Source organism: Monodelphis domestica, chromosome 4, assembly GCF_027887165.1.
Source record: "Monodelphis domestica isolate mMonDom1 chromosome 4, mMonDom1.pri, whole genome shotgun sequence".
NCBI classification, from domain to species: domain Eukaryota; kingdom Metazoa; phylum Chordata; class Mammalia; order Didelphimorphia; family Didelphidae; genus Monodelphis; species Monodelphis domestica.
This window is the reverse complement of record NC_077230.1, coordinates 97,892,423-97,915,525: the sequence shown is the minus strand read 5'-3', so window position 1 is coordinate 97,915,525 and position 23,103 is coordinate 97,892,423. Positions and strand designations below refer to the sequence as shown.

The 23,103-nt window shown below is 35.6% G+C and overlaps 1 long non-coding RNA gene across 1 annotated transcript in view; it reads left to right on the top strand.

Annotated features, from left to right (window-relative positions):
* The first annotated feature begins 17,289 nt into the window (after positions 1 to 17,289).
* Positions 17,290 to 23,103, top strand: part of LOC103095069 (uncharacterized) — a 31,431-nt gene continuing 25,617 nt past the window's right edge. Inside the window, exons 1-2 of the long non-coding RNA XR_008911146.1 lie at positions 17,290 to 19,169; positions 20,702 to 20,810. This is a non-coding gene — a long non-coding RNA (uncharacterized LOC103095069). The remainder of the gene's footprint in view (positions 19,170 to 20,701; positions 20,811 to 23,103) is intronic.

Sequence of the window (23,103 nt, the reverse complement as noted above, 5' to 3'; positions counted from 1 at the left end):
TGGTGTTTTAAGTTTGTCCCCCACTCTGCCAGACTTTGTGTCTTTGTGAGAAAGACCTTATTTTATTCTGCCTTTGTCTTTGTTTTCCCAGTGCCTAGCAAAGCCAGAGCATGCCAGTCATGCTAACTCAAGTTCAAGGTACTCTGTGGCTTTGCTTATACTCAGACAATGCTCATCATCTTCCTCCACCATTTTTTTTACTATTCAGCCAGAGGAAACAATTACTTCAAAGCAAACTTAATCAATGAATTAACATAGTAATAAAAGTAACAAAAGAACATTTTCCCCATACATCTGGGACATACACTGCCACAAATATACACATCACCAGTGCTGGCTACTATACTACATCACTCCTTCCCTTTTTAGCTATACTCGAGAAGATTATTGATAATTGATGCTTTTCTTCTCACTCTCCTAAAAACTCTCTGCAATCTTATTTCCAACCCCATTATTCAACTAAAGCTGTCCTCTTGAAAGTTGCCAATGATCTCTTCATCACCAAATACAATAGAATTTTAGTATTCTGGACCCCTCTGCAGTATTTGACCTATTTTATCACCTTTTCCTCCTGGATAATGTTTTTTTTTCTAGGTTTTTTTTTGTGCCATTGTTCTTTCCTGGTCAACCTATTATCCATTCAACAGTTCCTACTCAATCTCCTTTGCTAGTTTGTATTCACAAAATTTTCACAAATCATTATTATTTCCAATACCTCTGCCTTGGGCCCCCTTCTCTTTTACACTATCTTGCTTAGTGATCTCATCAACTCACATAGGTTTAATGATCATCTCTATGCACATAAATTCCAGATTTATATATTCAGCCCTACTCTCTCTTCTGAGGTTCAGTTCCATATCATCAACGTATTTTGCGGCATTTTGATTTGAGAGACCTGAAGACACCTCAAACTCAACATTTCCAAAACAGAACTCATCATCTTTCCCCCTAAATCCTTCCCTTTTCTTCAAATTTCCCTCTGAAAGTCAAAGGTACCAACATCTTCTTAGTCAACCAGGCATACAAGTTTGTGCATCTTCTACTTGATTCCTCTCTTGAATACCTAGTCTGTTGCCAAGTCTTTCTATTTCTTTCACAGTATAGCTTGTATACATCTCTTTCTCCCCACTTACACAGACACAGTCTTTTGTTTACCTTGTTTCACTAAAAATCCTCTCCATCTTCCACTCAGCTTCCTAGGTGATTTTTCCAAAGCACATATCTGAAGTTTCTTTTTTTCATCTAAAAAATATGTCTGCTTTTGTCATTCTCCTGCTCAGTGAACTTCACTGGTTTCCTGTTACTTGCAGGATCAAATATAAACTCATTGCTTTAACATTTAAAACTCTTCAAAATCTAATACCCTTCTATTTTTCCAGTAAGATTTTGATTTACTCTCCTCTGAACACTCCACATTCCAATAACATCGGCCTGCTTGCATCTTCTATCTTAATATTTTGTACTAGTCGTCCCTCCATGCCTAGAGTGCCCGACCTCTTCATCTCTATTATCTCAGTTACCCTGGATTCCTTCAAGTCTCTGCTCAAGTACCACTTTCTCCATGGTGGCATTTTCTAGGCTCCATAGCTGCTAATATAGTTTTCTTTCGAGGTGTCTTCCATCTACTTTGTATAGCTCTGGACCTACCTATTTATATCCATGTTGTCTCATCTATTAAAATGCAAGCCCCTTGAAGGCAGGGGCTGTGCTTTTTTCTTTCTTTGTATTCTCAGTGCTTCCCACGACTGACACATGTAGGTTACATTTGTGGAAGGAGACATATACATTGGGAACACATGTGGCTGAGGAACATGTATGGAGGGGAGCCATGTATGGAGGGATAACTCATAGGTTCAACACTATAGCACTAAAAAGGTTTTCTGGTTGTGTCATTGCACTATTCCCACTGGATTCCTATGGTGTGTAGTTTCTGCTAGCCATGTAAACTTTGCTGACTATCTGAATATTGCTCCTTGTTTGTCTTATGAGATAACTTCTGAATGAATTTCAGCAAGCCCTGAAGTTGCTACTGGTTGTCACTAGGAGAGAAAACACTAGATTTGAGGTTAAGGAATTTCCCTCTGCCTCTACTCTGCCATCCCTGTGACTTCTCATTGCTTGTCATTATTCTCCTAGGTGAGTTATTTTTCTTAGAATGTAAATTCCTCGAGGACAGGGACTTGTCTCCCCAGATCTTAGCACCATGGCACATAGTAAGGGCATGATAAATTCTTTAACAAATGGTTAAAATTGGTTTATTATTATAAATTTAAGAAACACCAATAGACACAAAAATTTCCTTATGCAAAAAAACATGAAAAGAAGATTGTGTATGACACTGTGAATCTCTGCTTCATGCAACTAGTTTTTTGTATAAATTATGTTTTCTTTAAAAATGTATGTTTTTCTTTTTTTTACTTTATCCTTCCAGAACCATATCTTAAATGAAAAAGGGCAATAAAAGGTCAGCAAAAGTAACCAAAAATACTAAAAAACAAGTTTTATGTTATGTGTAGCATTTCATACTCATGGTTTCCCACCTCTGAGGGGAAAAGATATTTTTTATAGATTTTTTTGGAGGGGGTGATAAGCTTGTTGATAATCAGGAAGGTGAGGAAAGCTAGAGATCAAATCCAGCCTCAGATACTTATTAGCTCTGTGATTCTGGGCAAATCACCTAACCTTTATTTGCCTTAGTTTCCTCATCTATAAAATGAGCTAGAGAAGGAAATGGCAAACTATTCCAGTATCTTTGCCAAGAAAACCCCAAATGGAATAAAAGAGTTGGACACAACTAAATAACAATAACATAACAGCCTCTACACCTCAAGGTTATTGTGGAGATCAAATGAAATAGTATTTTAAAAATGCTTAGTACAGTGCCTGGCACATAGTAGATACTATATAAATATTTATTTCATTGCTTTCTCTTTCTTAATCATTTCAAAGCCTCAATCTTGATTTCTTTCCATTTTCAATCTTATTCTTTCCATTTCCATTATTATAGTCATATCTATTGTTTCCGGTTTCTGTTTACTTTACTTTGCATCAATTCATATATGCCTTTCCAAGCTTCACTGTATTCATTTCCGACTTTTTTTTTAAAAAGCACAGTAATATTCCATTACATCCGTGTACCACAATTTGTTTAGTCATTCTCCAAATGATAGGCAATTGTCCTATACTGATAGTGCTGTTTTAAATATTTCAGTATTTTTGGAAGCCTTTTTTATTATTGGTTTTTATGAGGGGAAATGCTTGGCAGTATAACTTTTGGATCAAAGTGCACATTTATATTTGTTGTCATAATTCAAATTGTTTTCCCAAATGGCTGGATTAATCCATACTCCCACCAGAAGTATGTTTTTATACCTATTCTCCCACCACTCCAATAATTATCATTTTGCTTTTTTATCTTTGCCCATTTGATGGATATGAAGTGAAATTTCAGAATTGTTTTAGTTTTTTTCCCTCATGTTATTGGTGATTTGGAACATTCTTTCATAGGGTTAGTAATAGTTTGCAGCTCTTCTTTTGAGAACATCTTCATACTTTGACCATTTTCCTATTTGGAAATAGCTTTTGTTCTTATGGGCTAAAATAATTTCTATATATCTTGGATACCATGTTTTTATTAGGAAAATTTCCTCCAAATATTTTTCCAGTTATGTTTTTGTTATAATTCCAAATGCATTGATTTTTTTCCTATGAAAAATTTCAATTTTAGGCAATCCAAAGTGTCCATTTCATCACTTGTGGTTCTCTTTATCCTTTGTTTGGTCAAAGACACCCTTATCCCCTTACTGGTGAAAAGGTACCTCCTCCTTTGGTCTTATAATTTGTTTTTGATATGAACTTTTATATCTAGATCATGTATTCATTGGGAATTGTCTTTTTTGTTGTGTGAGATGTTGGTATATACCTAATTTTTACTAGACTACTTTATAGTTTCCCAATCACTTTTGTTGAATATTTAATCCTTACTCTAGCGATTAGTGTCTTTAGATTTATAGACCAATAAGCTACTATGTTCAGTTTTTTCTGGGTTTTATAAAATTAACATTGATCAAACTTCCTATTGGTTAAATCAGCATCAAATAGCTTTGATGATTTCTACTTTGTGGAATAGTTTGAGATCTCATTCTGAGTTAATAAAATGCCTTTAGAAGTTGGGTGCTAGGGAAACCAAAAATATCATGTCTTAAATGCTGATGTCAATTCAGTTTTTGTGCCTTGGGTAAACTCTACTTTCTTCTCTACTTGGGTAATATACTCTAACTTCCCTTAGTCCTGGATTCAGTGACTAATCAAGGCCCTCCATTTGCAACAGTTCTTGGGTTTTGACTTAGTATCCTGGTTATTTAACTCAGGTTTTAGCCTTAATCTTTTCTCTCTCTCCTTCTCCTTTCACAGTCTTGAACCCAGAGTTGACTTCATCCCTTTGAGTCTGACAGGAACAAACCAAAAACTGAAGATCATACTGGTAGGAGATTTCCTACTAGACCTCAGGTTTTTTTTTCCTTCTGATGTGCTTCCCTTTTATGAATGCTGGTCTGGCTCTGTTTCCTCTGTTGTGCCTCTGGTGAGAATGCCCAAATGCTGTAGTATCTGAGCTATCTGTCTCCCACAATGGGTCCACACTTACACTTGCCTTCTGTTTATCCTGCTTACCTTAGGAGATTATACAGGATTCTGGCATTCATTTTGTGAAATCCTGGACTGGATGGGCATGTAGGTGGTGCAGTGGGTAGAGCAGGGGGCATAGAGTCATGAAGACTCATCTTCCTGAGTTCAAATCTGGTCTCAGACATTTGCTAGCTATGTGACCCTGGACAAGTCACTTAAACCTGTTTGCCTGCAAATTAGGTGTACACAGAATAGTATACATGTCAGATCTTTGGGAAAGGAAAGACTTTAAAACAAAGCAAGAGCTAGAAAAAAATCACAAAATGTAAAATCAATAATTTTGATTACATCAAATTAAAAAGTTTTTATACAAACAAAACCAATGCAACCAAAATCAGAAGGGAAGCAACAAATTAGGAAACAATCTTCATAACAAAAACCTCTGACAAAGGTCTAATTACTCAAATTTACAAAGAACTAAATCAATAGTACAAAAAATCAAGCCATTCTCCAATTGATAAATGGGCAAGGGACACGAATAGGCAATTTTCAGATAAAGAAATCAAAACTATTATTAAGCACATGAAAAAGCATTCTAAATCTCATATAATCAGAGAGATGCAAATCAAAACAACTCTGAGGTATCACTGCACATCTAGCAGATTGGCTAACAAGACAGCAAAGGAAAGTAATGAATGCTGGAGGGGATGTGGCAAAGTTGGGACATTAATGCATTGCTGGTGGAGTTGTGAATTAATCCAACCATTCTGGAGGGCAATTTGGAACTATGCCCAAATGGTGCTGAAAGACTGTCTGCCCTTTGACCCAGCCATAGCACTGCTGGATTTGTACCCCAAAGAGATAATAAGGAAAAAGACATGTATAAGAATATTCATAGCTGCACTCTTTGTGGTGGCAAAAAATTGGAAAATGAGGGGATGCCATTCAATTGGGGAATGGCTGAACAAATTGTGGTATATGTTGGTGATGGAATACTATTGTGCTCAAAGGAATAATAAAGTGGAAGAATTCCCTGGGGACTGGAACAACCTCCCGGAATTGATGCAGAGTGAGAGGAGCAGAACCAGGAGAACATTGTGCACAGAGACTGATACACTGTGGTACAATTGAATGTAATGGACTTCTCCATTAGTGGCAATGCAGTGATCCTGAACTACTTGGAGGGATCTATGAGAAAAAACACTATCCACATTTAGAGAAAAAACTGTGGGAGTTGAAACACCAAAGAAAACAACTGCTTGGATACATGGGTTGAAGGGACTTGGCTGGGGATGTAGACTCTAAATGAACATCCTAGTGCAGACATCAACAACATGGAAATAGGTTCTGATCAAGGACACAAGTAAAACCCAGTGAAATTGGGAGCTATGGGAAGTATAGGGGAGGGGAGGAAGGGAAATAATATGATTCTTGTAACCAAGGAATATTATGTTCTAAATTGACTCAATAAATAAATAAATTTTTAAAAAAATGGGCCAGAGAAGGAAATGGCAAACTGTACTAATATCTTTGCCAAGAAAACCCCAAATGGGGTCATGAAAATTTGGACACATTTGGAAAATAACAACAATAACAAATGAACTGTATGGGTACCTTGTAACTATTTATCTTTTATTATCTTCACTCATTTTGGTACATTCTGAAAGCTTTATTGGGGAGTCTGTTAGGAGCAAGGCTTTTTGAGGTCCTAACATGTTGTCATCCTCTGACAGTACCTCTCAGTTCAATTTGGCAAATATTTACGAAATGCCTACCATGTGCAAGGCAAGCTACTTAATACCCAGGATCCAGAGACAAAAAGTACCCATGACCTTGAGGAGCTGGAGAAGCTCAAGGAGCTTACAGTTTGTTGGAGTTGGGATAGCAGCATGCACACAGATGAGTAAATACAAAGTAATTTGAAGAGATAGAGAACATTAATTAAAAGGATGGGATCTAAAAAGATTCTGGGAAGGATTTAGCATCTTAACCAAGCTTTGAAAGAAAATAAAAATTCATAGAGGCAGAGATGAAGAGAGAATGCATTATAAGCATGGAACAGCCCACACTAATGCACAGAGGCATGTTGAGTTTGGGGGATCAGTGCATTTGGGCTGCATGTACTATGTGTAAAGAATAATAATATGAAATATCTAGAAAGGCATAGAGGGGTCAGATGGTGAAGGACCTTAAATGTTAGGATAAAGAGTTATATTTTATCTTTGAGGTGATATAAAGCCACTTAAGGCTTTTGTGTGGGAAAGTGACATGACAAATCTGTATTGCAGGAAGATTATTTGGGAAGTTATATAAAGGATGAATTAGAAAAGGGAGAAACTGGGTACAGAGAAACTAATTTGGAAGCTATCATATAGTATCCAAATGAACTGTGATAAAGTCCTGCCTGGAGTAGTGAACATGATTGGAGAGGTGACAAATGTGGGAGACAATTTGGAGGTATAATAAAAAAGACTTGGTCACTGACTGGGGGGTGAGGGAGAAGAAAGAACTAGGGATGACTCAAAGGTTATGGGCTTGGATGATTGAGAGGATTGTGGTACCCTCGCCAGAAATAAAGACTTTGGAGAAGGGACCAATTTAGGGGGATAGATAGAAAATTCAACATGTTTTGAACATGTTGAGTTTGAGATGTTGACAAAATATGCTGGGGTAAGTGTCCAGTAGTAGGTGATATGGGACTGGAGGTCAGGAGAGAGATTTTGTACTAGGTAAATAGATTTGGGAGTCATCTACAAAAGGATGATATCAAACCCATGTAAGTGGATAAGATGAATAATGGAGGAAATAAATTTGAAGGGATAGGGGTGAAGGGAGAGGGAGAAGCTTTCTTGACTTTAGGTCCAGTGCTCCATCAAGCCACTTAGCTCTTTTGGAGGGCTGGTGAGTGGGTTGGGAGGCAGTGAGAAACCATTAATAAGAGGTTGATAAACAATTGTGTAATCTGTTAGTGGAGGCAGCAAGTATAGACCATTCTTTCTAGGATTTTGCCTAGTAAAAGAGAAATTTTTATGATAACATAATAGTATGTCAGAGTTAAGTGAAGTTGTTTTTGTTATTTTTAGGCTAGAGAAGTCCTGGAAATACTTGTAAGGATTGGAGAAAAAACTAATAGACAGGGAGACATTGAAGAGGAGAGAGAAGAAATAATCACTGTGGCACACTTAGATAAGATAGGGATAAAGGAGAAGGGATAAAGACCATAAATAGAAAGGTTAGCTTTGGTAAAGAGAAAGGTTACTTCTTTAGAGATTGGGGCAAAGAAGGACAGGATAGATGAGGATGGATTTGAAATGTGAGGTAGGGGACAGGAGGAACCACACTTGATGGGTCCAGTGTCTATAGTAAAAATGAGGTAAAGGCACCTGTGATGAGACAGGTGATTTGGGTGATGTTGTGGGCCTGAGAGAGAGGATAAATTTCAGAGTAAGAGTTATGAGAATCAATTATGGAAGAATAAATAGATTATTATTTATTGCTATGGGGGTCCAGTTGGGATTACATAACATGAATTTGTAATGGACCCAGGTGGCATGATTATGCAACATACTCCATCAACATTCAGTAGCACATGAATAAGAGAAGAGAAGGCAGATGGCAGGGTTGATATAGAGATGAAGCCTGGCAAGTCATGAGAAGCAATAGGATGAAAGGGCAAGGGATTCTAGGGAAAAGAACAATAAACAGTGGAAATGGTCAACTACTAGGTCAAGACTGAAGGGAACAAAGTGAAGCCAGAGAAGGGCAATGAACTGGAAAAACTTGTAGGCATGGAGGGAGCAGGACTGCAGTGAAGACGAAGAGCAGATCTAGGAAGGATGAAGAAGAGGAAGGGTTAAAAGGTTAAAAACTATGATCTGAGAAGGAAATTTCAGATAATGGAAATGTAAAGTAATAAGCTTAGGTAATAGTAAGATGTATGTAAGCTATGATCACCCCTGTAAAGTAGCTGGTTTGGAGTAAAAATATGGGTCACAGAAGTTGAGGAAGTTGACGAATAGGTCCCAAGATGTGTGAGAATACCTTATTTGTTTATGTTGCCTCTTAAGCCCCATTTGTGATAAATGTGGTTAGCTACTGGGTTTCCCAACATGTATTCACACACACATACATAAAATTTCTAAATTAAATTTCACATATATAAATACTTGTTTTCAGTTGTTTTTTAGTCATGTCTGACTTTTTCCAATCCTATTTTGGGTTTTCTTGGCAAAGATACTGGAGTAGTTTGCCATTTCCTTGTCCAGCTTATTTTACAGATGAGGAAACCAAGGCAAAGAGGATTAAGTGACTTGCCTAGGATCACACAGATAGTAAGTAAGCATCTGATGCCAGATATGAACTCAGGAAGATGAGTTTGACCCCCTCTCCTAGGTGGCTACTACACTACCTAGTTGCTCAATATACATATACATTATATGTGTGTTCCCAGATAGGCAAATATTTATTTTTTTTGTGTGTTTGCGTATAAAATACAATAGGAGAGAGATAGTTGAGGAGGACACTGGCATTTTTCTACTTCTTTTCTACTTTTTTAATTCCTGGCCCTAACTTGGGAGGAAAACTTCTCTGAAAAAGAATTTAGGGCAGGTCTTTATTACAATATATTTGGACTACTGTAATATCTTCCAAATTAATTTCCCTGTATATAGTCTCTCCCCTCTCTAATCCATCCTTCCTATTGCTGTCCATGTAATTTCCTAAAGTTTGGAGAGTGGCTGTAGAGACACTTAAACACCTGGAGAGGCACACTTCTACCCACAAAATGGTCGGGGGATAAGAGGTATTGATAACCCTGCTCACTTGCACAGCATACACAAGCACCTATCCTAGTATGATGCTGTGATGGTTTGGAACTATGTTGTGTAGATGAGCAGAATTATGATTTTTTTCTACTCCTTCCCTACTGTAGCACGAGTGGGGCTGCTCCTCTCTTTGGATATGACTACATGTCCATCCATTTTCTCAGTTCCAGCCTCCTGGCAGGGAATTTCTTCTCTTTTTCATGAAACAAGCCTAGGAAAAAGGAAAGGAAAATGATGAAGGCCCCACCTCCAATGCCAGACCAGCTAGTCATTGTCTTCCCTAGATGCTGCTGACTCATTATTTAGAAGGATCCAGTTCTATATATTTTTTCTTTGCTTGGAAAAACTATAAAAATGAATCAGTAAATCTCTTTTTTAGCTTGAAGCCTCCAGCTAGTGGGCGATTGGCAAAATAGTGTTACAGTTTTTACATCAATTCCACCCTTTCCCAATTATCCCTCTGTGTTTCAGTGAATGTCCTGACATGCCTCATAGATTATCTGCCCACACAACCCTGGTCCTAGAGTCCAGTGCTGACAATCGTGTTGTAGCTTCAAATCGTGGCTTTGGCAGCTTCTCAATTTCTCCAGTTCTAGCCTGCTGCCTTTAGCTTACTTCCATTTCGTCTTCCCTTTCCTTTTCCTACAATCTCTTAGGATGACGGAACTGGCTTTTTAGTAAGTCTGGTCCTTTCAGTCAGAGGGCCAATGGCCCACGGGATCAAGGAGGCGATTGCCGGTGTGGTTTCTGTCCTTCTCCAACCTCTTGATCTTCATTGTAATTTCAACAGAGTGCCAAACAAAGATAAAAAAAAATAGACCTTACTTTCAAAGGTTTACAATCTAATGGGATCAATCAATCAATCCATCAATAAGTATTGTGTCTTCTATGGTACTGTATTAGATTTGGGATAAAAAGACAAAGGGAGAAGAGGAATAGAAATTTAGACAAATAACTATGATGATACAAGGTAGAATGAGGTAAGAGCTAAGGAGAAGTTGAGATTAAGTGTTATAAGAAATAGAGAGAGACTATATTTAGGGAAGGATTTGGGAAGACTTGCAGGAAGAATTGACTTTTAAATTGGCTTTTCAATTGAGCTATGTAGGTGGGTGGGGATTACAGCTTCCATTCTAGATATGAAGGCCAATTTGAGTAATAGCATAGTTAATGGAAAGGGAGGATTTGAATTGATAGAAAGAATAGTCTAGTTTGGTCAGAATACAGAAAGGTATGAGATGAGTCTGAAAAAGGTAGTATGGAACAGTGGTATCAAACTCAAATAGAAATGAGGGCCATATGAAATCTCTGTGGGCAGCATATTGGTTTAGAAAAACCACACAAACACGTTATTTTTATTCTATTCCATTTTGATAAATATTTCCCCAAAACATTTTAATCTAGGTCTGTGACAGAGGGAATGTTGCCAGCCAGCTCTTTGTTTACTACTTTCCATGTGGAAGGTCTTGAATGAGAGGATAAAAAATTTTTATATTCTCTTGATTATTCAATTGGGAACCAAAGAAAAAAATTTTAGGAGGGAAATGATGTGATAAGAAGAATATTTTAGCAAGATTATTTTGGAAATGGCATGAAGGATAGATTGAAGAGGGCTAAAGGTGCAAGGCAGAAGCCTTGGTAGGAGCCTTTAAGAACTTGCTATTGGACTGTGACCTTTAGCCACCAACTGAAGAGAGAACTGCTGAATTCTCAGCAATTCTAGCTTTAAAATGTTGATAAGAATGGGTGTTCTTATCACCTGGGCCCTGGATGTTTGACCCTGCTCTTTCCTTTTCACCTCATGCCACTCTGTACCTCAGAACAACTAAGGTGGTCTGAGAATATTTCCCAGCCAGAAAGAGAGGATTATGTGCTTAGAAAGCTCACCGATAGACTTTAAAGCAAACCAAGGAGAACCGATTTGCCTGTACATCTTATAGATAAAGGGCATAATAAGCCAATTCATTTGCTACCTTACAGAATCAATGGGAAGGTGACCTCTGAAATAAGGTGGATGAGGTTAAATCTACAGTTATAAATCCTTCTGAGAGTCTGGGGATTCTGTAATAGTCCTTGCTTCAAAACTGAATAAGGTTATCTGGATCTCAGAATACTGAAGTTTTTGAAAAGTTGAAACAAGTATTAATTTCCTTAACATTTTTGAGAGTCTCAGCTTTTTCAAAATGTTTCATTGTAAAAACTGATGTATCTGATATTGGGTCATATGCAGGTTTATTACTAGGCCAGAAAAATATAAAATATCTGAGTAGAAAATTATTGCCAAGACAAAAAAAAATCTTGTCTTCCTTCTAGCTATAGTAAGTTTGGGATTTAGCCATAGAGCTCTGGTTTGGAATTTACATTGAGAACTAATTATTGGTTCTTAATTTGTGAGTAAACACTGAAAAATTCCAATAGTAAGTTGCATAATTAGTAGTGGAAGATTTAGAATGATAAGATGAATATTCTGTTACAGATGACTTTTACTTTCTTGGAAATAGGGTGGGGAAGCATGAGCTTTGAACTTCTGGATTAATCCTAACTAAATGTTGCTTCTTGAACTTCAGGTACATGGTCAAGATCAAAGGAAACTGAAAGAAAAGAGAGTTCATATCTGAAATGACTCTTTCAAAATTAATTAATTAATTAATTCATTCATTAAGCGTATTTTTCCATGATTAGATGATTCAGATTCTTTCCCTCCCCTCTTTCCTCCCCCTTCCATAGTCAATGAATAATTCAACTGGATTTTACACATATCATTGATCAAGATCTATTTCCATATTATTAATATTTGTAATAGAGTGATCATTTAGAGTCAATATCCTCAATCATATCCCCATTGAACCATGTGATCAAGGGAAGGTTTTTTTTTTTTTTGAAAGAAATGACTCTTATAGAAGATAGTTTCTAATAGTATTTATACCCCTAAGATGAAATACTTAAAGTTGGCTATTGACATTAAGTTGTCTCAAAGTTATAGAGGCAATCATATGCCATGGGAATGATTTTTGTCTATTAACTCAAAATCAGGTTGTTAGAAAGGAGTATTTTAATGAAAGCCAGTTTTTAAGATTAATGTTGGAGTTAGTTGATGATAAATTAGAAGTTAGTGACACCAAAATATACAAAGTTAAAAAAAAACTTTTTTCTGAACATTTAAATTCAACATTTTATTTTATTTTTATTTTATTTTTACCCACCCTTCTTCCCTCCCCACTCCCAGAGCTGACAAGCAGTTCCAATGGCTTATACATATATCATTGTTCAAAACCTATTTCCATATTATTTATGTTTGCAATAGAGTGATCTTTTAACATCAACACCCTAATCATATCCCCATAGAACTACATGATTGCTCATATGCTTTCTTCTGTTTCTGTTCCCACAGTACCCCTACTCTGGATGTAAATAGTGTTCTTTCCCATAAGTCTGGATTGTCCTGGATCATTGTATTGCTGCTAGTAGAAAAGTCAATTCCATTAGATTGTACCACCATGTATCAGTCTTTGTGTACAATGTTCTCCTGGTTCTGCACCTTTTGCTCTGCATCAATTCCTGGAGGTCTTTCCAGTTCATATGGAATTCCTCCAGTTCATTATTCCTTTCAGCACAATAATATTCTATCATCAGCAAATACCACAATTTGTTCAGCAATCCCCCCAATCAATGGATACCCCCCTCATTTTCCCATTTTTTGCCACCACAAAGAGTGGGGACTATAAATATTTTTGTACAAGTCACTTTCCTTATTATCTCTTTGGGGGTACAAATCCAGCAGTGGTATGGCTGGATAAAAGGGCAGGCCCTTTTTAAAGCCCTTTGTGAATAAGTTCAAATTTCCCTCCAGAATGGTTGGACCAATTCACAACTTTATCAGTAATGTATGTGTCCCAATTTTGCCACATCCCCTCTAATATTTATCACTTGCCTTTGCTGCCATATTGGTTAGTCTGCTAGGCGTGAGGTGGTATCTCAGAGTTGGTTTTATTTGCATTTCTCTTATCAGGAGAGATTTATAACACTTTTTCATGTGCTTATTGATAGTTTTGATTTCTTCATGTGAAAACTGCCTATTCATGTCCCTTGACCATTTGTTGATTGGGGAATGGCTTGATTTTTTTATAAATTTGACTTAGTTCCTTATATATTTGGGATATTAAACCTTTGTCAGAGAGTTTTGTTATAAAAATGTTTTCCCAGTTTGTTGCTTTCCTTTTAATTTTACTTGCATTGTTTTTGTTTGTACAAAACTTTTAAAATTTGATACAATCAAAGGCATTCATTTTACATTTTATAATGTTCTCTATCTCTTGCTTGGTTTTAAATTCATTCCTTTCCCAAAGATATGACAGGTATTCTATTCTATGTTCATCTAATTTCTTTATGATTTCCCTCTTTATATTTAAGTAATTTACCCATTTTGAATTTATCTTGGTATAGGGTATAAGATGTTGATTTAAACCTATTTTTCCCATATTCTTTTCCATTTTTTCCCAGTAGTTTTTGTCAAATAGTGAGATAAAAGCTGGAATCTTTTGGTTATTATACATTGTCTTGCTGAGGTAATTTACCCCAAGTCTATTCCATGGATCTTCCCTTTTGTCTCTTAACCAGTACTAAATTGTTTTGATGACTGCTGTTTTATAGTACAGTTTAAGATCTGGTGCTATTAGGCACCCCTCCTTCACATTTTTAAAAACTATTTCCCTTGATATTCTTGATCTTTTGTTGTCCCAAGTGAACTTTGTTATAGTTTTATCTAATTCCATAAAAATGTTTTTTTTTTAAGTTTGATAGTTATAGCATTGAAAAAGTAGATTAATTTGGGTAGGATTACCATTTTTATTATATTAGCTTATCCTACCCATGAGCAATTAATGTTTTTCCAATTATTTAGATCTAGTTTTAATTGTGTCAAAAGTGTTTTATATTATTTCTTTGTTTGTCTTGGTAGATAGATTCCTAAATATTTTATACTGTCTAGAGTGATTTTACATGGAGTTTCTCTTTCTAACCCCTGCTGCTTAATTTTGATGGAAATATACAGAAATGCTCATGATTTATTTGGGTTTAATCTTCAACCCCGCAACTTTGCTAAAATTGTTAATTAGTCCCACTAGGCTTTTATTTGATTTTCTAGGATTCTTTAAGTATCCCATCATATCATCTGCAAAGAGTGATAGTTTAGTCTCCTCATTGCCTACTTTAACCCCTTTAATTTCTTTTTCTTCTCTAATTGCTACTGCTAGTGTTTCTAGTACAAAATTAAATAATAGAGGTGATAAAGGCAATCCTTGCTTCACTCCTGATCTTATTGGAAAGGCTTCTAACTTGTCCCCATTGAAGATGATTCTTGCTGATAATTTTAAATATATACTGTTTATTATTTTGAGGAATGGCCCTTCTATTCCTATACTTTCTAGTGTTATCAATAGGAATGGGTGTGATTATTGATATGATCAATTATGTGGACAGTTTTTGTAATATTGAACCATCCTTGCATTCCTGGTATAAATCCCACCTGGTAATAGTGAATAATCCTTGTGATAACTTGCTATAGTCTGTATGCTAGTATTTTATTTAAGATTTTTGCATCTATGCTCATAAAGAGATGGGTCTATAGTTATCTTTCTCTGTTTTTGGTCTGCCCAGCTTTGGAATCAATATATTTATGTCATAAAATTATTTTGTAAAATAATTTGTATAGTATTGAGATTAGTTGTTCTTTAAATATTTGGTAGAATTCACTTATGAATCCATCTGGACATGGGGATTTTTTCTTAGAAAGTTCATTGATGGGTTGTTCAATTTTTTTTTCAAAGATGGGATAATTTAAGTATTCTATTTCCTCTTTTGTTAATCTAGGCTACTTATGTTTTTGGAAATATTCACCCATTTCATCCAACTTGTCATATTTATTGCCATATAATTGGGTAAAATAGCTCTTAATAATTACCTTAATTTGATTTTCATTAGAGGTGAGATAATTCTTTTCATCTTTGATACTGTTAATTTGCTTCTCTTCTTTATTTTTTAAAAACAGATTAACCAGTACTTTATCTATTTTATTTGCTTTTTTTCCCAAAGTACTAGCTCCTAGTCTTGTTTCTTAGTTCAATAGTTAGGTTACTTCCAATTTTATTAATTTCTTCTTTAATTTTTAGGATTTCCAATTTAGTTTTTATCTGGGGATTTTTAGTTTGTTCTTTTTCTAATTTTTAAAGTTGCAAACCCAATTCATTGATCTCTTCCCTCTTAATTTTGTTGCACTGGGCACTCAGAGATAGAAATTTCCCCCTGAATATTGCTTTGGCTATATCCCATAGGTTCTGATATATTGTCTCCTGATTGTCATTCTCTTTAATGAAGTCCATAATTGTTTTTATGATTTCTTTTTTGACTCACAAGTTTTGAAGAATTAGATTATTTAGTTTACAATTAATTTTAAATTTGCCTTTTCATGGACCCCTTTTAATTATAATTTTACCACATTATTATCTGAAAAAGCTGCATTTATTATTTCTGCTTTTCTATATTTGTTTGCAATATTTCTATGCTCTAGTACATGGCCAATCTTTGTATATGTACCATGTACTTCTGAGAAGAAGATATATTCCTTTTTAGTCCTATTCAGTTTTTTCCAGATTATCTATTTAATACTAATTTTTCTAGCATTTCATTCACTTCCATTACTTCTTTCTTATTCATTTTTTGGTTCAATTTACCTAGTTCTGAAAGGGGAAGGTTGAGATCCCCCATTAATATGGTCTTACAATCTATTTCCTCCTTGAGTTCCTTCAATTTTTCCTTTAGAAATCTAGATGCTATACCATTTGGTGCATAAATGTTTTGTAATGATATTACTTCATTGTTTATAGTACCCTTTAGCAAAATGTAATTTCCTTCCTTATCTCATAATAATTTTGCTCCCTAATAATAATAACAGATATTTATTATGTTTAGTATTGATATTCCTACATTGTTTATAGTACCTTTTAGCAAGATGTAATTTGCTTCCTTATCTCTTTTAATCAGATCAATGTTTACTTTACCTTTATCTGTATCATGATTGCTATTCCTCCTTTTTTTTTTTACTTTAGATGATGCATAATAAATTTTGTTCTAGCCTTTTACCTTGAATCTCTGTGTGTCACATTGCCTCAAACATGTTTCTTGTAAACATCATATATTAGGATTCTGGTTTTGATTCCACTCTGTTATCCATTTCCATCTTATGGGTGAGTTCATCCCATTCATATTCAATGTTATGATTACTAACTGTGTATTGCCTTCTATCATATTATCTATCCCCTTTAAATTCTGCTCTATTTCCTTTCTCTCTGTTCTTCCTCACCAATATTTTGCTTTTTGTCACTCCCTCCCCCATCCTCCTCCTTTCAATTGCCTCTCTCTTCCTTTGTCTTATTCCCTTTCTACTTCTCTGTGGGGTAAGATTGAATTCTATACCCCACTTAGTATACTTGTTTTATCCTCTCTTAGTCAATTATGAGAGTAAAGTTTGAGCAATTACCATCACCACCCTTATCCTCCCCTCTCTCTATAATGATTTTTCATGTTTCTTTGTGTTATATAATTTACCCCATTCTATCTCTTCCTTCCCCTTCCCTTATCTTTCTGTGCAACCCTCCGTTTTAGTACTTGATTGATTTTTTACATATCATTCATATACATACATATCATATCATACATACTTATTGTTCCATATCATCACATTTACATATACATCATATAATATTCATCATATCATCATAATCAGTTTACTTCTCTACTCTCTGAGTAAATTCTATCTTCTCTAATACCGAGAGTAATTTTTGAGAATTATAGGAATCCTCTTTCTTTGTAGACATATAAACATTTTGATCTTAATGAGAATCTTAAATTTTCTCTTTCTTATTTACTTTTTTGGGCTTCTCTTGTGTCTCTCATTTGACCTTAAAATTTTTTGTTTAGGTTTGGTTTATTCCTCAAGAATGCTTGGAAATCTTCTATCTTATTGAATGCCCATTTTTCCCCATGAAAGAGTATACTTAGTTATGTTGGATATATGATTCTGGGTTATAAACCCAAATCTTTTGCCTTCCTTAATAATATATTCCATAAATTCAACATTTTAAGTGAATTAATATATATGTTAAAAAACATACCATCACTTTGGTACAAATCTGACCAATAGGCCTATATAGTCATTACCTGAACAACCTAGTGTCAAAAAATTCTTGGTTTTAGGAAAAATTGTTTATAGGAGTTGGGGTGGGGGAAACTCCAGTCCTTTGAAAGTTAAAGTTAAGAATCACAAATTGAAAAAAATAATAGCAAATGATATATCTCCATAATAATTTGTGTGAACTTTTTCATATTTTCCAGCGTATACTATGAAACATATTAAATTATGATGACAGTAACTGCTCTTAGTTTTACTCTTATCTTAAAAGACACACCGGGAATATCTATCTGTAGCTGAAATTTGGCTCTCTATCATAAAGATAGTGATGATGGTCAAACATTGGAGGATAAAAGATAGCAGAGTGAACAGGATCAAATTGGTTTGAAATTAGGATCTGAACACAAAGATATGGGTATGTGAAGAAGGGAAACAATTTTAGACCTGGGAAATTATATAAGTTATGGAGGAGGGAAAGAAGGAAATAGCCTTGGAAGAGTTAGTACCTAATTTATTTTAGTTAGTTTAGAGTATTATAGGTTATATGTGTGAAAGAAGGCTAAGGAGTTAAATTAGAGCCACATTGTGGAGGATTATGGATGTTAGACTAAAAGTTTGTGCTTCATTTGATAGGCATTGAGGAATCCCTGGAAAAATGGACTAAAATGTCAAAAGTATAGCTTGGTTAAAATATACAGAATGGCTTCTAACTATGAGAGAATGGAATTAGAAGCAACAGTTTGGAGACTGACAGTACTGGGGAAAGACAAAGGGAGAGAAAATAAGAACTTAAAATTAGTGTGCTTGGTAATGGTAGTGAAGACAAGAGAATGGATATGAGATGCATTATGGTGGCAGAATAAATGAAATTTGGCATTATGATTGAATTTGGGGACATGAGAGCAAGGTCATGGGTAACTAAAGTATTGGGCATATTCAAGGAGAAATGTCTAGCTCATAATTTAAAAAAATGGGAGAGTGATTGCAAATATAGTACTTATTTTTCTTCTCTTTTTTCCAGTCTATATAAACCTTCCTCTCACATATGGCCAAAAGAAAATACTAAATTTGAGATAGAGGGGCATTTTAACCTCTTTATAGCACTGAAATAGGGCCTAAACTGAAAAGCTATTTAAGGATACTGGACCCATGCTAGAGATGAATAACTCCAAATTTCCAAAAATTTGGGAACAGGCAAAAGTGTAATAGGGAGAAGACATTTGCATAAGACTGTGTAATACAAATGTTAGAGTGATTGGCAGGAGCATGTGTCAGAGAGTCACATGGGAGCCTAAGGGTCAAGATCTGGGCAAAGACTCTAAGGTCCCAACAGTCTTGGCACTTCTCTCCTGAAGGACCTTGGGTTGGAGGTTTGAAAACAGGTTTCTGGACTTTTGTGATACCAGCTGCAGAGACGAATCTTTTGAACTGGCTGCTGGCAGCTAGAACAGAGGATTGAAGACTCACTTCTCCACTGGACCTGTTTTGGACATTTTTCATCTGAAGATCCTGGCCCACTTGATTGGACTCCACTTGTGAGATTTGGTTATTGGGGAAACATTTGTTTTTTCTTAGATAAATTAGGTTTAGATAGGTTAATAGAAATTAGGGTTTAAGATTCATTGTAATAATTCTCCTAACCCCTTTTCCTTCCCCCCTTTACCAAAAAACTAAACCTGAATTTTTATGTTTCCTTCTTGTTCATTCCCTTACCAAATCCCACTATTACAAAAGGAACTGGAAGTAGATAGTTTTGAGGAAGTAGCAGTGTAAATTAAAATTTAATTGGGTGTATTTTGATAATTTCCATTTGCATAGATGATCTAAGTAAATGAAATGGGCTTAAGCAATAGAAAACAATATTTAATTTAGGCTGAATTTCTTGTGTGGATAAAAAATGCAGAGTTTATGAAATTACTGTTCTTGGAAAAGAACAGACAACCATATATTTGGATTGTTAAAATATAAGGAACTAGACTCTATCTCTTGTGGTCTCATTTCCAGCTCAAATTATTTTTTAAAATAGCAAGAATTAATTATAGTTCTATCCTTACATAAATCCTAAAAGATACATAAACCCTTAGATGTCAAACAGCAAATGACACCTATGCTCCAGAACAATTATAGTCTAGTCAATAATAATAATAATATGTGTTTATATATAGAACTTCAAGTTTTATAACATACTTCTATCACAATGATTCCATGGGGCAGGTAGCTTAAATATTATTTTTCCTATTTAAAGGCGACAAAACAGAAACTGAGATGTTAAGTCATTTGTTCATAATTGCACATCTAGTATACATCTGAATCATGATTTGGATCCAATTTTTTGGTACCAAATATAGTGCTCTATTCACGGGAATCAGAAGTTCTCTGATCAAGTGAATTGTGTTATGAGGGACTGAATGGGATGATGATTATATGTTCCTTTGAAGGACTGGGGGGAGGTGGTGTGTTGCTGTTGGGAGATATTATGAAAACATCAGTAATGATGAATTATTAAATCTCATTAATCAGAGGTGATTTGTTGGCCAGTAGGATCTATCAATCTCAAATTAGTCCCCCAAATTTGTTCCCCCTTTGAGAGCAGTTAAAGTCCTTAAAGTATATGACTAGAGATCTACATGTCCTTGGGGTAGAAAGAGTGACTGTAATGTAAGAAAGTTGCTTTTCTAGCATTTCTAGGTTTATTACTTATCTAAAGAGAGTCCAGATCTTAGGGTAATATTTTAAGGTTAGCTATTTATTGTGAAGTTGTGATTCTCCATAAAAGGAGGAATTTCATTGATTATAGACTACTGAGGTTTTTAAAAAATTCTTTGTGGAATATAGTAAAAGTTGTCTTGAATCCAGTATGTAGGACTACCCTGAGTTCTTGTGTATCCTCTAGAATCATAGACTTAGAACTTGAAGGAATCTTAGAGATTATTTAGTCTAATCTCATTTTAACAGAGAGCCAAAGAGGTTAAGTGACTTGCCCAAGATCACAGGGGTAGTAAAGGGTCAACTGGGGATATAAAGCTCAGATGCTAAGACTCTAAATTCAGTGCTCTTTTCACTAAAGGTCATCGCCTTCAGCATTGAAACTGGGATCCTTTTCTACTAACGTCTAAGGAGACCTCAGCATGAGCTATATTCTGAAATTCCCAGAGAAAGCTCAGGATAGAGGCAAAGTAAGTCCAAGGTCCATCTATCAGTCTGTCTATCCATCTGTCCATGTGTTTATCCATCTATCTGTCTATCTCTTTCTCTCTCTCTCCATTTATCCATCCATTCATCTATCTGTCCATCCATCTATCTATTCATCTGTCTGCCCATATGTCCCTCTGTCTGTCCATTCATCCATCTGTCCATCTGTCCATCCATCTATCTATATCTTTGTCTCACTTAGTACACACATCTATGTAAGGGTGGGTGGGGCTCTTCTGGTTGTTTTAAGCCCAGGGCCTGGGGTTCTGGGACATTTTACTATTATGCCTGCTCAGTCTTAGTCAGTATTGCAGGGCAGTGGACCCAACTCACCCCAGCACATTCACTGACTATTGGTTGGTGACGTCTAGGTTTCTCCTCTATCTGAAAGTTGCATTTCTTGTTTCTTTTCTATGGCACCATTATTCATTCTAATCACTGAGGTTGTGTTACTCGCTTCACTCTGATACACATCAGTGGGAGTTATACATGTGTAGCAAGGAGGGGAGAATGAACCTCTAAGCTGTAGCCAAATTGGTTTCCTAAATGATGCTGCACATTTTAACTGGAATTTGTGTAGCATTCTAGTGGAAAAAAGGGGGAGGGGGAGCAGGCTCCTTTGGTTTTCAGGCTGTTAACTGTAATTAGCCTGGTTTCTGAGATGTAATTATCTTGCAATCTCAAAGCAAACACCCTGGAGGAAATTGCACTGTTAAAGACAGCATGGCATTAAAAATAAATTATTACCCTGGTGCCTGCTATTGCCGGTTATACTTTGCAATTTGTCAGTGTTTCCATTAGAGAACTCCTGTTTGGGGCTGTGATTTTGCAGCCACGGTGTCATTGTTTGTATTATAGGGGCAGGAGGTTTGGTGTGTGTTGTCATACTAATAGTGCTAGAACTGTCTATGGAATAGGATGCGTAGTGTTTGGTAGCAGTGATGGCTGCTCTCACATCATCCTCCACACCCTGACCTACGTTAGGAACGCCCCCAAAAGAGGACTGGCTGGAATCGAGGGAGCAAATCCGCTCTAGGCAGAGGACTCCGCAGACCTGCTGCTCTAGCAATAGACAGCTCTTATGATTATAATATACAGCAGGAGTAATGATGGAGCACTATGTTTAGGCACTAGGGATAAAAAGAAATAAAAGCTACAGCCTCAGGTCTCAGGGAGTTTAGCATTTAGTTGTGGGAGATGTAATAAATATACGAAAAAGATAAAGAGGAATCCTGTGCCTTTGTGGACAATATAGCAGCGGAATGAGACAGCCTATCTACTTCATGGATCAGAAGTCGCTAGGACTGGGTTTGTTGTATTATCAGAAAATAATTAATCATTATAGAGGGAAGAAAGTTACAAAAAAGTCTTTGGAGGTTGTGGAAACAATAGTATAAGGAATAAGAGGGCCAGAACAAAGGAAGTAGTACTAGGTTAGAAGAAGAAAGATAAATTGTGAGAAAGTAAGCTAGATGAGGATCAAATTTACTGGGAGGGGGAACAATGAAATTCTTTCAGATTTAATATGACACCAATAGGTCAAAGAAAAGATTCGATTAACTAGAAGAAAAAATATAGTCCATTCTCAATGAACCATATTAATAGGGGCTAGGAAAGGCAAGAATAATTAAAATCCATAGATAATATAAAACCTTCATTTTAGTCGATTTCTTTGCTTTTCCCATGATTAAACTTCAAATGCATGTACCTTTTTTTCTAAATGAATTATGAAATGGGAAGGCCAATTAAGGAGTCTATCCAGCTGTATATTTCACCATCATGAATATAAAATTAAATTTCTGTCTAAAGCTATTAATTGTGGATTATTAAAAAAACACACACACACAAACTGAGCCTCTGTGTGTTTAAAAATAAACTTTGATAATAGAATCTTCATATTGGAAAGGGTCTCCAGAGTTCACTTAATCCATTTCCTTATGTCTCAATAAGACCACATTTATGCCATCTGTATCTTTAGCAAATTCATGAAGATCTCAAGAGAAAGAGATTACATAATTTCTCTCAGAAAGGTCATTTTATTATTTAAAAAAATGAAAAGAGTTCTTCCCTGGGTCTAACTTCAGCCTCTTATATGTTCTTAGAAAATTCAGATTCTGTGAATAAAGAATATTACTGAATTTAATCAACTCTCAATGGTTAAAAAAAAGGAGAATTATTGAATAGATGCTAAGTGCCATTCAATTCCTGTCAATTCAAAAATTATATATCAAGTCCTTAGTATGTGCTAGGAATTGGGCTAGGTACTGGGAACACATT